The sequence below is a fragment of the Capsicum annuum genome, chromosome 6 (genome assembly GCF_002878395.1).
Source record: "Capsicum annuum cultivar UCD-10X-F1 chromosome 6, UCD10Xv1.1, whole genome shotgun sequence".
Lineage (NCBI taxonomy): Eukaryota > Viridiplantae > Streptophyta > Magnoliopsida > Solanales > Solanaceae > Capsicum > Capsicum annuum.
The window spans coordinates 33,849,807-33,860,903 of NC_061116.1; positions in this window are offsets into that span (position 1 = coordinate 33,849,807).

Consider the following 11,097-nt stretch of genomic DNA (forward strand, 5'->3'; position numbering starts at 1 on the left):
TTTATGAAATTCGTATCGTTGGAAAGCTAATTCAATTATCTACAATTTGATAGGTCTTGAGATGAAAAATTCCATTTATATTAAGGCATATTCACGTTTGAAGTTGACCCTTGTAGAATCAAATGTCAAACTTTGGATGAATCAATTAGTCTTACCTCAACCTTCCTCTAGGTCATTGCTATAAATATTTTCCACCTCTAAACTACTCCATAGACGAGGATAATGATCATGCAACTTGTATTAATGTGAGAATCACTTGAATTAGAGCTTAGATGCGCAGGAACGATGGTTAGAATTTTAGCACGAAAATACGGGGTATTATATTATCTCCCCCTTAGGACATTCATCCTCGAATATGGATAATTAACCTGAAACATAGAGGAATATTATTCTTCAAGCTATCATGTGTAACTGATAGAACTGAATAACTGGATCTCAAGAATAATGAGCTACTAAACTGGTCTGTAAGTGCATGAATACTCAAGAAAAATAACTATATGGCTAAGATAGAAATGAGAGTGTCAACTTATGAGTAACCATTACTTTGCCCTAGATCTGATTTCATGAGAAAGGATGAGAGGTTTATGACATGGAAACTTGGGGTATTACAATATCCCCCTCTTGGGATCGTTCGTCCCCGAATGATAATAAATTGATGAAAATACTAGGAAGAGACTCTGATACTACACAGGATACTTAAGAACTAAATCTTGACTTAATATCTGAAACTGAAACTGATGCATGAACTGAGCTGAATTCATAATTTAATTGGACGCAAACACATTGCCTCTTGGAATGTACATACGTATAAGACTGCGGATAGTAAGACTAGCTGGAAAATTAATAATCTATAGGAGGTTATCTCCTTGCTTGCTAAACTAGATTACAGGCTATATGGACTGGATCATACTGACTACCCATACTCAAATGGAGTATTTCTTTATCACTTTTCTACGAAATTCTATTGACATAAGGGAGCAAAGAATTTTGGGCATGCTCTGAAATGGACATTTGGCTAAAGAATTACAACATTGATATAACTCTATAGCATGGAATATAATTATATAACTCATAAACTAGGAAAGGATTGCTAGGCTGTAGGCAATGCAACTTCTTACTTTCAATCTTGGCATCACTTCTCAAATGCTCTCTCAACTATACTATTCCCCGTAAATACCATACTCATTTGATTCAACTTATAATTCTCATATTGGCACTGCGAAATCTTTCTACTAGGTTTAAACTAAACTAAGTTCTCTCACCATGATCAAGCCTAACACTAAATCACAAGATACAACATGCCAAACCACAATACTAGTCTAAATCACAAGGTTCAATATTCTATATCATCTTAGAGCTCACACCCTAAGCATAACATGCCTTACCACTTCAATTACTAATTTAAAACTCTTGATATGGATTCACTAGTGCATATTGCATTCATCATCTTACACCCAACATGACATTCAAGCCTATCATTAAAAATCACATATAACTTTAAGGAAAATACCCCTAAAGGCATACTTCGCATATTCTCTAAACATTTATCAACAACAATTTTCTTGCACTATTCTTAAAAACATACACACAATTTCTAACTAACCATAACATGTATCAAAGACTTGGCCTCAATCTTAATTCACAGTTTAGCCTTAGATAGAAAAGCATAAATAATCTTTCTTAATGAGGGTCATCAACTCTCTCACATATAAACCATTGTTTATCCACTATCATCATCACTATCTTAACATAGGAAGAGGTCACCGAAGGGCCAACACATATGAACCAAAAGCATGAAAACTACAATACATAACATTAACAATTATTTTTGTCCTAAGGAATAAAGTTTCAAAGGCATGGATTCATTAAAAAATCTAAGCTAAGGACATGCATGATATAACGCAAACTTCACTAGTATCATGATTTTAAAAACTGGTCATACTCTGAAACATGAGTTTATACTTATCATGAGTTATTCAACATAAGACTGGAGTTCATAGATTCATTAGAGATAACTCGAATCACTGAGTAAAGTTGTTACATGCTTGCTAGAATCTGAGAATGGGCTTGAGTAAACATGATAGGTATAAGCATAGGCCTGTGGCATGGATTTGTCAAGCAAGTGATAGATTTGGTGTTGTAATAACTGAAATCCAAGGAATACTCTAGAGTAAGAAGGGATCACTATCTTATCATAACATATTATTGACATGTATTATAATCTAATTCTCAAAACTCGGTTTGGTTCTTCACTAACCATCTCCCCCTTAGGTCAAAGCTGGTATTCTAAGTATGATGGTCTACTCCATATCCTCGAGATTAAGCCATAATTTTATCATTCTATTAGCTACACATAAATGCTAAACTCAGAAGAATAATCTCATTTCAAACTTACCGACTTCATTCTTGAAAAACACATCCATATGCCATCCTTAATTCCTAGCTTGAATAATCATCATTAGAGACTTACACTCTCATTTGCAGCCATATATACATTTCTAATCACATACTCATAGCCTACCATGAGAATAAAATCATACTAAAAAGACTCAACATCTTAAATCATAATTCCTTAACTTAGCTATAAAGAACAACATAAATTATCTAACTAGCCTTTCTCCACCTAGCAACTCAACGTTACTACTAACCACACAATATGCAATAATCCTCAAAAAATAATGCAACCCCATAGCACCTTGGGCACACCTCTACACCATACTTAATTACGAACACATGATCTTTTACTTTTGCATACACTATTCAGGCCTACTAGATCACCTCCATATAACTAGCATCAACAATCGAACCATCAACTATTCAAACATAATGTCTAGAGCTAAACATGATTTACAATCCAATCTCACACACAATTTTCGCTTCAAAACTATAGAACATAGCATTAAGGAAAACTAGTACACAATGACATTCGATCATAATCATATGGCCTATGTTATTCATAATCTGTTAACACATCCTCCTTCTTCACATCATTACTATTTACCCATCTTTGCACCTAAATTACTTTTATAGCTCTATAAATTTCAACTAAACTTCCTCTTGCAATCTCAGGAAAGCCTAAATTAACAATACTTAACCACCAAGTACTTCCATCAAAACCTATACTTTCCTAGCATAACAAATACCATCAATAACTCTTTTCATACTTAAGCAAACAACAATCCACCTTAACTAATAATCTCCTTCTCTAACTTCACTAAACTAACAAACAAGGGTATATCACTTCATTACTAATTCAATCATGAGAAAAAATTTTGCCATACATATTCAATAAATTGCCCGTACCACCATTCTTGCCACTGCACTTCTAAACCCACAAGTTCACTAACATAACACTTTCAACTAAATGTTACAGCTTCTTTCACTACACATAAACCCACTCTTTCAACTAACACCAGAACAACAAGATAAACAATAAGTTGCTAGTGAATCAAAATAGGCCTCACATGGCTTCACTAGACTTTGATTTTTCACAAATATAATGATAACAAGATTACATAATACAAGAGATAAAAACTTGACACACAACATTCAACGATCTAAGAATACACCTTACTCTGTCTTAATTAATTAACTCATAAGAACAAGGGCATAACTTAAATTTGAAGGACTTATAACACAGTAGAAGGCTCCTCTCAAGCCACTTTATGAAACTTCTGAAACTTTTGGTAGCAAATATAAAAGCATTATCTGGGGACGAAATTAGAACTTGCCGAATATGTTACCTCAAAAATAGTACATAGATAGAGAAGTATAGATTATCATTATGGATTCTGAGGAGAAATTTGAAAGCATATCTAACTCAGGCTTAGTGCACGATTTCTACAGGCTTGATAAAGCACTTCAATTCTTAGCACTCAAAAGTACTGATAGGATACTTTTGTAGATCTCTTACAATCCCATAACTATCTATGGAGAATTAAGATCACCTATTTCTGATACCTTGGAAATAAGGAAGAGATGGCCTGGCTAGAGTAAGATAAGAATCTGTACAAGTTTCTTGGAGAACTTTTCTATAGAACGATTAAAGACTTGAAAGAATGTAAACATTTACTAAATGCCATGTAGCCTCTCGAAGAAAAGTACAGACGTATCCATATCATTCCACAAGACTCTACTAGACGCGGCTTCATAGACACCCTAGGATACTTGAACTCTGTCCTCTGATACCTATGTAAAACCTCGTATTTTTGTGCTAGAATTCTAATCATCGTTCCTGCACATCTAAGCTCTAATCCAAGTGATTCTCACGTGAATACAAGTTGCATGATCATTATCCTAGTCTATGGAGTAGTTTAGAGGTGGAAATTTTTTATAGCAATGACCTAGAACAAGGTTGAGCTAAGACTAATTGATTCATCCAACGTTTGACATTTGATTGTATATGGGTCAACTTCAAATGTGAAAATCTCTTAACATACATGGAATTTTTCATCCCAAGACCTATCAAAATATAGATAATTCAATTATATTTCCAATGATACAAATTTCATCAAAATCCAACATCCAATCAAGGAGTTATGGCTTTGCGAAGTCGAGTGCATCACCTAACTAATAGCACATAGCTACTGGAATAGGTGTGCGATAAGCAATGCGGTGCATACTTAAATGTGTGCGATAATAAATGCGTTGCATACTTAAATATGTGTGATAATCAATGCGGTGCATACTTAAATATGCGCGATAAGCAATGCGGTACATACATAAATGTATGCGATAAGCAATGTTGTGCACACTTGGTGTCTTAGGTAGTAAAAACACTCTGTTTAGAGTAATTTTGAGGGAAATTAAGTCTTTTCACACTCCTTACACACCCCTAAACTTAACCTTATGAATTTAATAGAATTTAAACACGTCATAACCCTATTATCAATCTAAGTTCATCATCCAAGAGCACTAAAGGAGAAAAACAACTAGGGTTGCACAATCAACATTGAGGGTCCAATCTTTCAATGAATCCATTACCATAAAGGTATGTGGGGTTTTCAACAAGAACATCCTTTCATTCTTGTGCCCAAAAATTTGTATTATTTTATGAAGATACATGATTTTACTTGTTTAATTATGAATTTGAGATGGAAACTATTATCCTATATTCTTGTTCAAGAAACTATGATATTTTTGTGATGTCTTAAAGATAAATTCCTTGAGTTTTGATGTTAATATCATGTTTCAAGTTGAATTTCCAGATTTTCATATGAGTTATACTCATTTACTATACAAAGTATGAATCTTGAAATGTTTTGCTCAAGTGTTGATATATGGTATTTAAACCCTCTTTAAGATTATGATCTTGGGTGAAGTAATGTGTAATACACACCTTGCTATTTGAATGATTTGACCCTTTGGTCTTGAAAGATTTATTTTTGAACTCGAATGAGAAAAGAAATCCACATGTTGATTTATTATGAAAAAGGGGAAGCATGATGGCTCCCGATATGAATTGTTGGATTACGTTGTTGTGGATTTTCTTTTGAAATAATCTGAGCTAAGTTCGAGAGTAGTCTTTAGCACCGAGTGGAAGGTATAGCTATGATTGGTACTTCCCTAGAACTACGTTCCCCTGTAGGATGTGAGCCTAAGGCTTATTGATATAGTGATCACTAGTGAACAAAATATTAAGGTCGTACATTGATGGCAAGGACAGGACAGCTCTCCCTAACGTGGGTTGGACGTTGGACTCCATGTAGCTCACACGGTTTATGTCAGTTGTAAGAGACTCCCAATGTGTGTATGTGTATTCTCCTATCTAATATGAAAATTCTTATTTTTCTATCTGAAATGAAAACATATTTATTTGAAAGACTGAGTTTGAGAAATTCATTATTTTTGAAAGATTTAATGAACATATATTCTAAAGAGAATTGTTATGAGATTTGATTGCTTTGATGATTTGGAATCGAGATGGAAGTTAATTAAGATTTATTATGATGACTCACATGTTTCACCTGATATATTTTAGTCTCTAATTTGGATGATTTTAATTCGAGCTAAGTGAGTCATTTATATCAGCATGCATATTTTATAAACTGTGATGATATTAAGATATTATTTTATATATGCATTTTACCCCTATATGCTCAGTACGTTTCCATGGTACTGACCTAAATCTTCATTTGTGGGCTACATTTTCTTGGAATATAGGTACAAGGTATAGTGGACATCTTTAGATCCAGTCAGTTCACGGCATCTAGTCCGTAGGTGATGAGTCCTTTTGATTCAAGGGCTTGAGTTAGTTATACAGTTCGAGAAGTGTTGTATTTTCTTTATTCAGTCGTTTTAAGTTGGGTTAGTTGGGAGTCATAACCCGGCTACCTATAGTCAGTACTAGTAAAGGTATAATAGATAGTCTGTAGAAGTTGATATATTCTATTTCAGTTTTGGTTGTAAAAGTAGAGTTGTAATCTTGTAAATTTAGTTTTGTATCTATCATATTCAGAAAAGAGTTATTTTCCACAGATTTGAATAGATTTATACGTTTTGTTCAGTTGCTTGTGAGTTATGCCAGTAGAAGGGTTAGCTTGGGGTCACTTGTGATCCTAAGCACCGTGTGACATCCCGGGACCTAATTTTGGGGCGTTACAGAATGGTATTAGAGCCGCTCCTATGTCTTCCTTATCGATGTGAACCAGAGTTCAAAACTGAGTGTAGGAGAATCCCGATAAGGCGGGGCAAACCTCAGTCCTAAGTGTAGGCAAATCCTATTCGGTGGGGCAAACCTCAGCGAGGACGCTGAGTCCGTAAGGGGGGTGTATGTAACACCTCAACTAAGGAAGGAGTCCCACATTGGTAAAACACAGGAGGGATGCTGGGTATATAAGTGAGAAAGTCTTACTCCCTAGTGATGCATTTTAAAGCTGTGCGGGCCTGGGCCCAGAGCGGACAATATCACTAGTGGGTTGGGCAGTGGCAGGGGTATCTCGGGCCTATGTGGTTCGGGAGGCCCATCGCTGCCAGGGCCTCGGTCGGGTCATGATAATAATACCCCAAAAAATTCCTAGTCTAATTCATTCCTATATAGCATGTAAAAAGGGGTCCCAAACTTAGAAATTTCAGAGAACTGTTTATACTTAGAATTGTTTTTCTAGCCTTCATAATTTGATGATCTTATTTTAGATCTTAATGACCTTAGAATGTCAATTTTTAAGTTGATTCATGATCAGGTATGTCAATAGGTGTTCTCGGATGTGTTTTGGATTTTTTGGACGTCGATTGAGGCATGTTTGGATGACCAAAACACTGAGTAAATGCAATTTTGCCACTATGCACCGATGATCGTGTTGCTAAAATAGGGAACCGATGTGAACTCGATGCAGCACATCGCTGGGCGTATTTTTTTGTAATTAAGTACGCATCCAGAGGGGTATTTAAGTGAATTTTCCCACTTTTATTTAGCATTAAAATGAGATATTAAGCTATCATAAGGGAAAAATCACTCACTCTCTCTCAAATCCTCTACAGAACAAAACCCTAGGTCATTCAGTTTTAACTCCAAGCTTCAAGAACGCACCAACGATTTTCACGAATTTAATTACCAAGGTATGTTAGGTGTTCATCCTTGGGTATCCTTCCACCGTTGGAGTTCAAGAACCCTTTTTAAACTACAAGTTTATTAATTTCATGATTTACATGTTTGAATTGGATAGTGTTCATGTATGTATTGATGTTTGGATTTCAAATCAAGATTTACTAGAAGTTTCAAGTGAATTAATTAGCATGTATGTAGAATTATGTGATTCTTATGTTAAACCCTTGAATTTGCATGTTGAATGTTGTAGCCATGATTTTTATATCTAGATGATTTCTTTGTGCCCTAATTATGCTCACCATATGTTTGATAGAATGTCTATGTAAATTAAAGAGTGAATTCATGACATATTATCATGTGATCCCATTCATGTACAAGTTCATGTCTCTCAAGTGTTTGACAAAATTTCTAAATGAATGTATGGTGAATAATTAAATAATGTAATTCTTTCAATAATTTGTCATGTTTTACTATTGATGCTATCGAGTCCTGGGGGAATTCAATACCCAAAAACCTAGCTGTTTACCTAGAATTATAATAGCTACAGAATAGTCTTAGCAATATCACGAACAGTAGTACTCACACAGTTACAAAACCCTATTAACTCAGTCTAGTTCAGTCAGTCAATAGGATCAGTAATAGTTTAGTCAAGCCTAGTACAGTTTAGTGATCAGTTTAGTGTCTATTCAATTAAGAGTAGGATTTAGTGTCGAGCAAACCTAGGGATGGGGACTCACCTGTAAGTTAAGGGTGTGACCTTTAGTAGTAGTCCCTTAGTTTCAAAATTACATAGCCAACATAGGTTAATATCTCAATCTTCCAGTTGTGGGTTTATAAAGTGTTCACCTGCCAGTTGAGGGTATTACATATCCTACCTGCCAGATGATGGTGATTCTTTAGTGGATCCACATAGCCATTATTAGCACCCATGGTACGTTGCTAATACCCTTCCAACTAGGGTCATGAGTTGGACACTAACTCAGTTTATAATAAGGGTATGCCAGTTAGATGAACACTCTCACAGTTATAGTTTTAGTATTTAGTACTCAATAATCAGTATTCAATCTCAGAATTCAGTAAAGAACTCAGATAGTTCTAAAGAACCATGGCTATTATTTATTAGTTACTTATCTATTAGAATTCAGTTCTTCAGTATCAGTCTAAACCAAAGGTTATCAATAGCAGTTATAGTGGTAAGTCCTCATATTTTGAGGATCGAGTTATCATTTCAGCATTTCAGTAGTTTCGTATGTTCAGTAGTCGGCGTTAGTTGGGGACTTGTCCTATCAACTCCATATTCAGATAGTTAGAGGATTTCAGACTAGACTATTTGAAATAGATGTTTAGTTTTTTAGTATTATTATCAGTATTAAGTATTTTTTTTTTCTAGTTTATGAATCTTACGGTAAATTTGAGTTTAACCTCCGCATATATTTTAAGTATTATTATTATATAGTGCTCATAGCAGGTACCAGTCATGGGTTAGCTTGTGGTCCTTCAAGATTGTAAGCAATTTGTGACAACCAGGGTGTATATTCGAGGTGTTACACCATCTCCTTAATTAACATCACAGTCCTATAATCCTTGACAATACTATCAGATACCCTAAAAATAAACTAGCTCATGCTGGATCTGTTATCAGCCACCACATGAGGAGTATACCTTGCTAGATGAGTAAACCTAAGGGAATGCTCTTCCACACTCCTGTTGTCTTGTCTCAATTTGATAAACTCTAATATATTTAATTCCCTTAGCTCCAATGAGAAAAATATGTCTAAGAAGGCTATAGAAAACTCCTCCAACTCTACAGGCCTTATATCTGTGCCTTTATCCCTTTTCCACTTCTTAAACTAAGTAAGAGCTATATCCTATAGCTACTAAGCATCTAATTCAGTACTCTTACTGGAAGTCACCCTAATAATTTATGGTACTATCTACACCATGTCTAGGAATTCCTGTGGATCTTCTTCAGATTTGGATCCCAAAAATAGAGGAGGATTCATTTGGGTAAAGTCTCGAATCGTAGTTGCGGTAGATTTGGACACTGGGTTTCTCGGAACAGCAGCTGGATGAACATTCTAACCCACTCAAGAGAGATCTTGTATAGTGAATGTATCTCTAAACTCTACATGAGAAACATTCTTATTCAGGGGATCTTACTGAACGGGCGGAGGTGTTGGCTGGTTTACATTTCTTCTATTATTTGTCTTTCTTGGAGGAACGTTCTGTAAATGGAAGCAAGAGTAGATTATACATAGATCTTACCATGAGCATCATGCTCTGTCACATTACATGAACACTGAAAGAAGGAAAACTTTTCCTAAAATGCCTCGTAGCCTGTTGTCCATAAGCTTGGCATGCTTCACACCCATGCACAAGACTTTACTTGACATAGCTTTTAGACTTTATAGGACACTTTAAAACCTTAGTCTCTTATACCAAGTTTGTAACACCTTGAGAGTACACCCTAGGTGCCACATGGTGCTTACAATCCTAAAAGACCACAAGCCAACCAAGGAGCTGGTACCTGATATTGACACTGAATATTAAAAACAAAATAACATGTGCAGAATATCTTGATATGCCATAAGGTTTTAAATACTAAAACATTTCTGAATCATGACCCTGGAAAATAACTATCTAAAAATAACTATCTGAAACTGATAAAATAAAGACAAACTGACTAACTATCTAAAGTTTTTGACAGCCTATAAACTGACTAAATAAGAGTTGATGGCAAAGGCCCCAACTAACTCTAATTAACTACTATACTAAAATCATGAAAATAAATATAGTCTATCCTTAAAATATGAGGACTCACCACTGGTACAACTGATAATCTGTTATGTCTATGCACAATCCGGGAACTGAGCATTCGAACCTATGATATAATAGATCATAGCACAAGAAACAAGTATGTGATCAGTACTTTGAATGTACTGGTATGCTAAATAAGCTAGGTTGATATGCGTGGTTTTATGTACAGGAGTAAAAATTAACTGAGTGAATAGAATGAAGTACTGAATAATATTTATGAAATCTATAAATACGGAGAATGCATTATCACATGTACTTTTTTCTATAAATAGTATTTTCAATGTTATTTATTATCTTGTGTTGTTCTTCTCGTAGAGAGTTTTTTAAATTATATAAACTATCACAGGTACTTTTATCTAAATTTTCTAAGGTTTCTTCTATCCACATTAATTTTTCTTTTAGATTCTCCATTATTTTTCTAATTCGGTTTCTATACTTAATTTCTTTATTTAGATTATCTTGATTTTCTCTAGTTTTTCTAATATATTCTAACATATCTTAATCTGAATAATATCCTTCTGGGTAATTATCCAGGTATAACTGTGCTATCCAATTTATAGTTTCAATTTCATAGTCTAATACTTTTTCTAATATTATTTTCTTAATATCTATAATTTTTATATCTCTAAGTATTTATAAGATTAAGACTTTAAGATTATTTATCATTTAAAATTGACTAAATATTTTATTATAATATTTTGTAGTTGTTTGTTTTAGCCTTAGTAGTTCTTGCA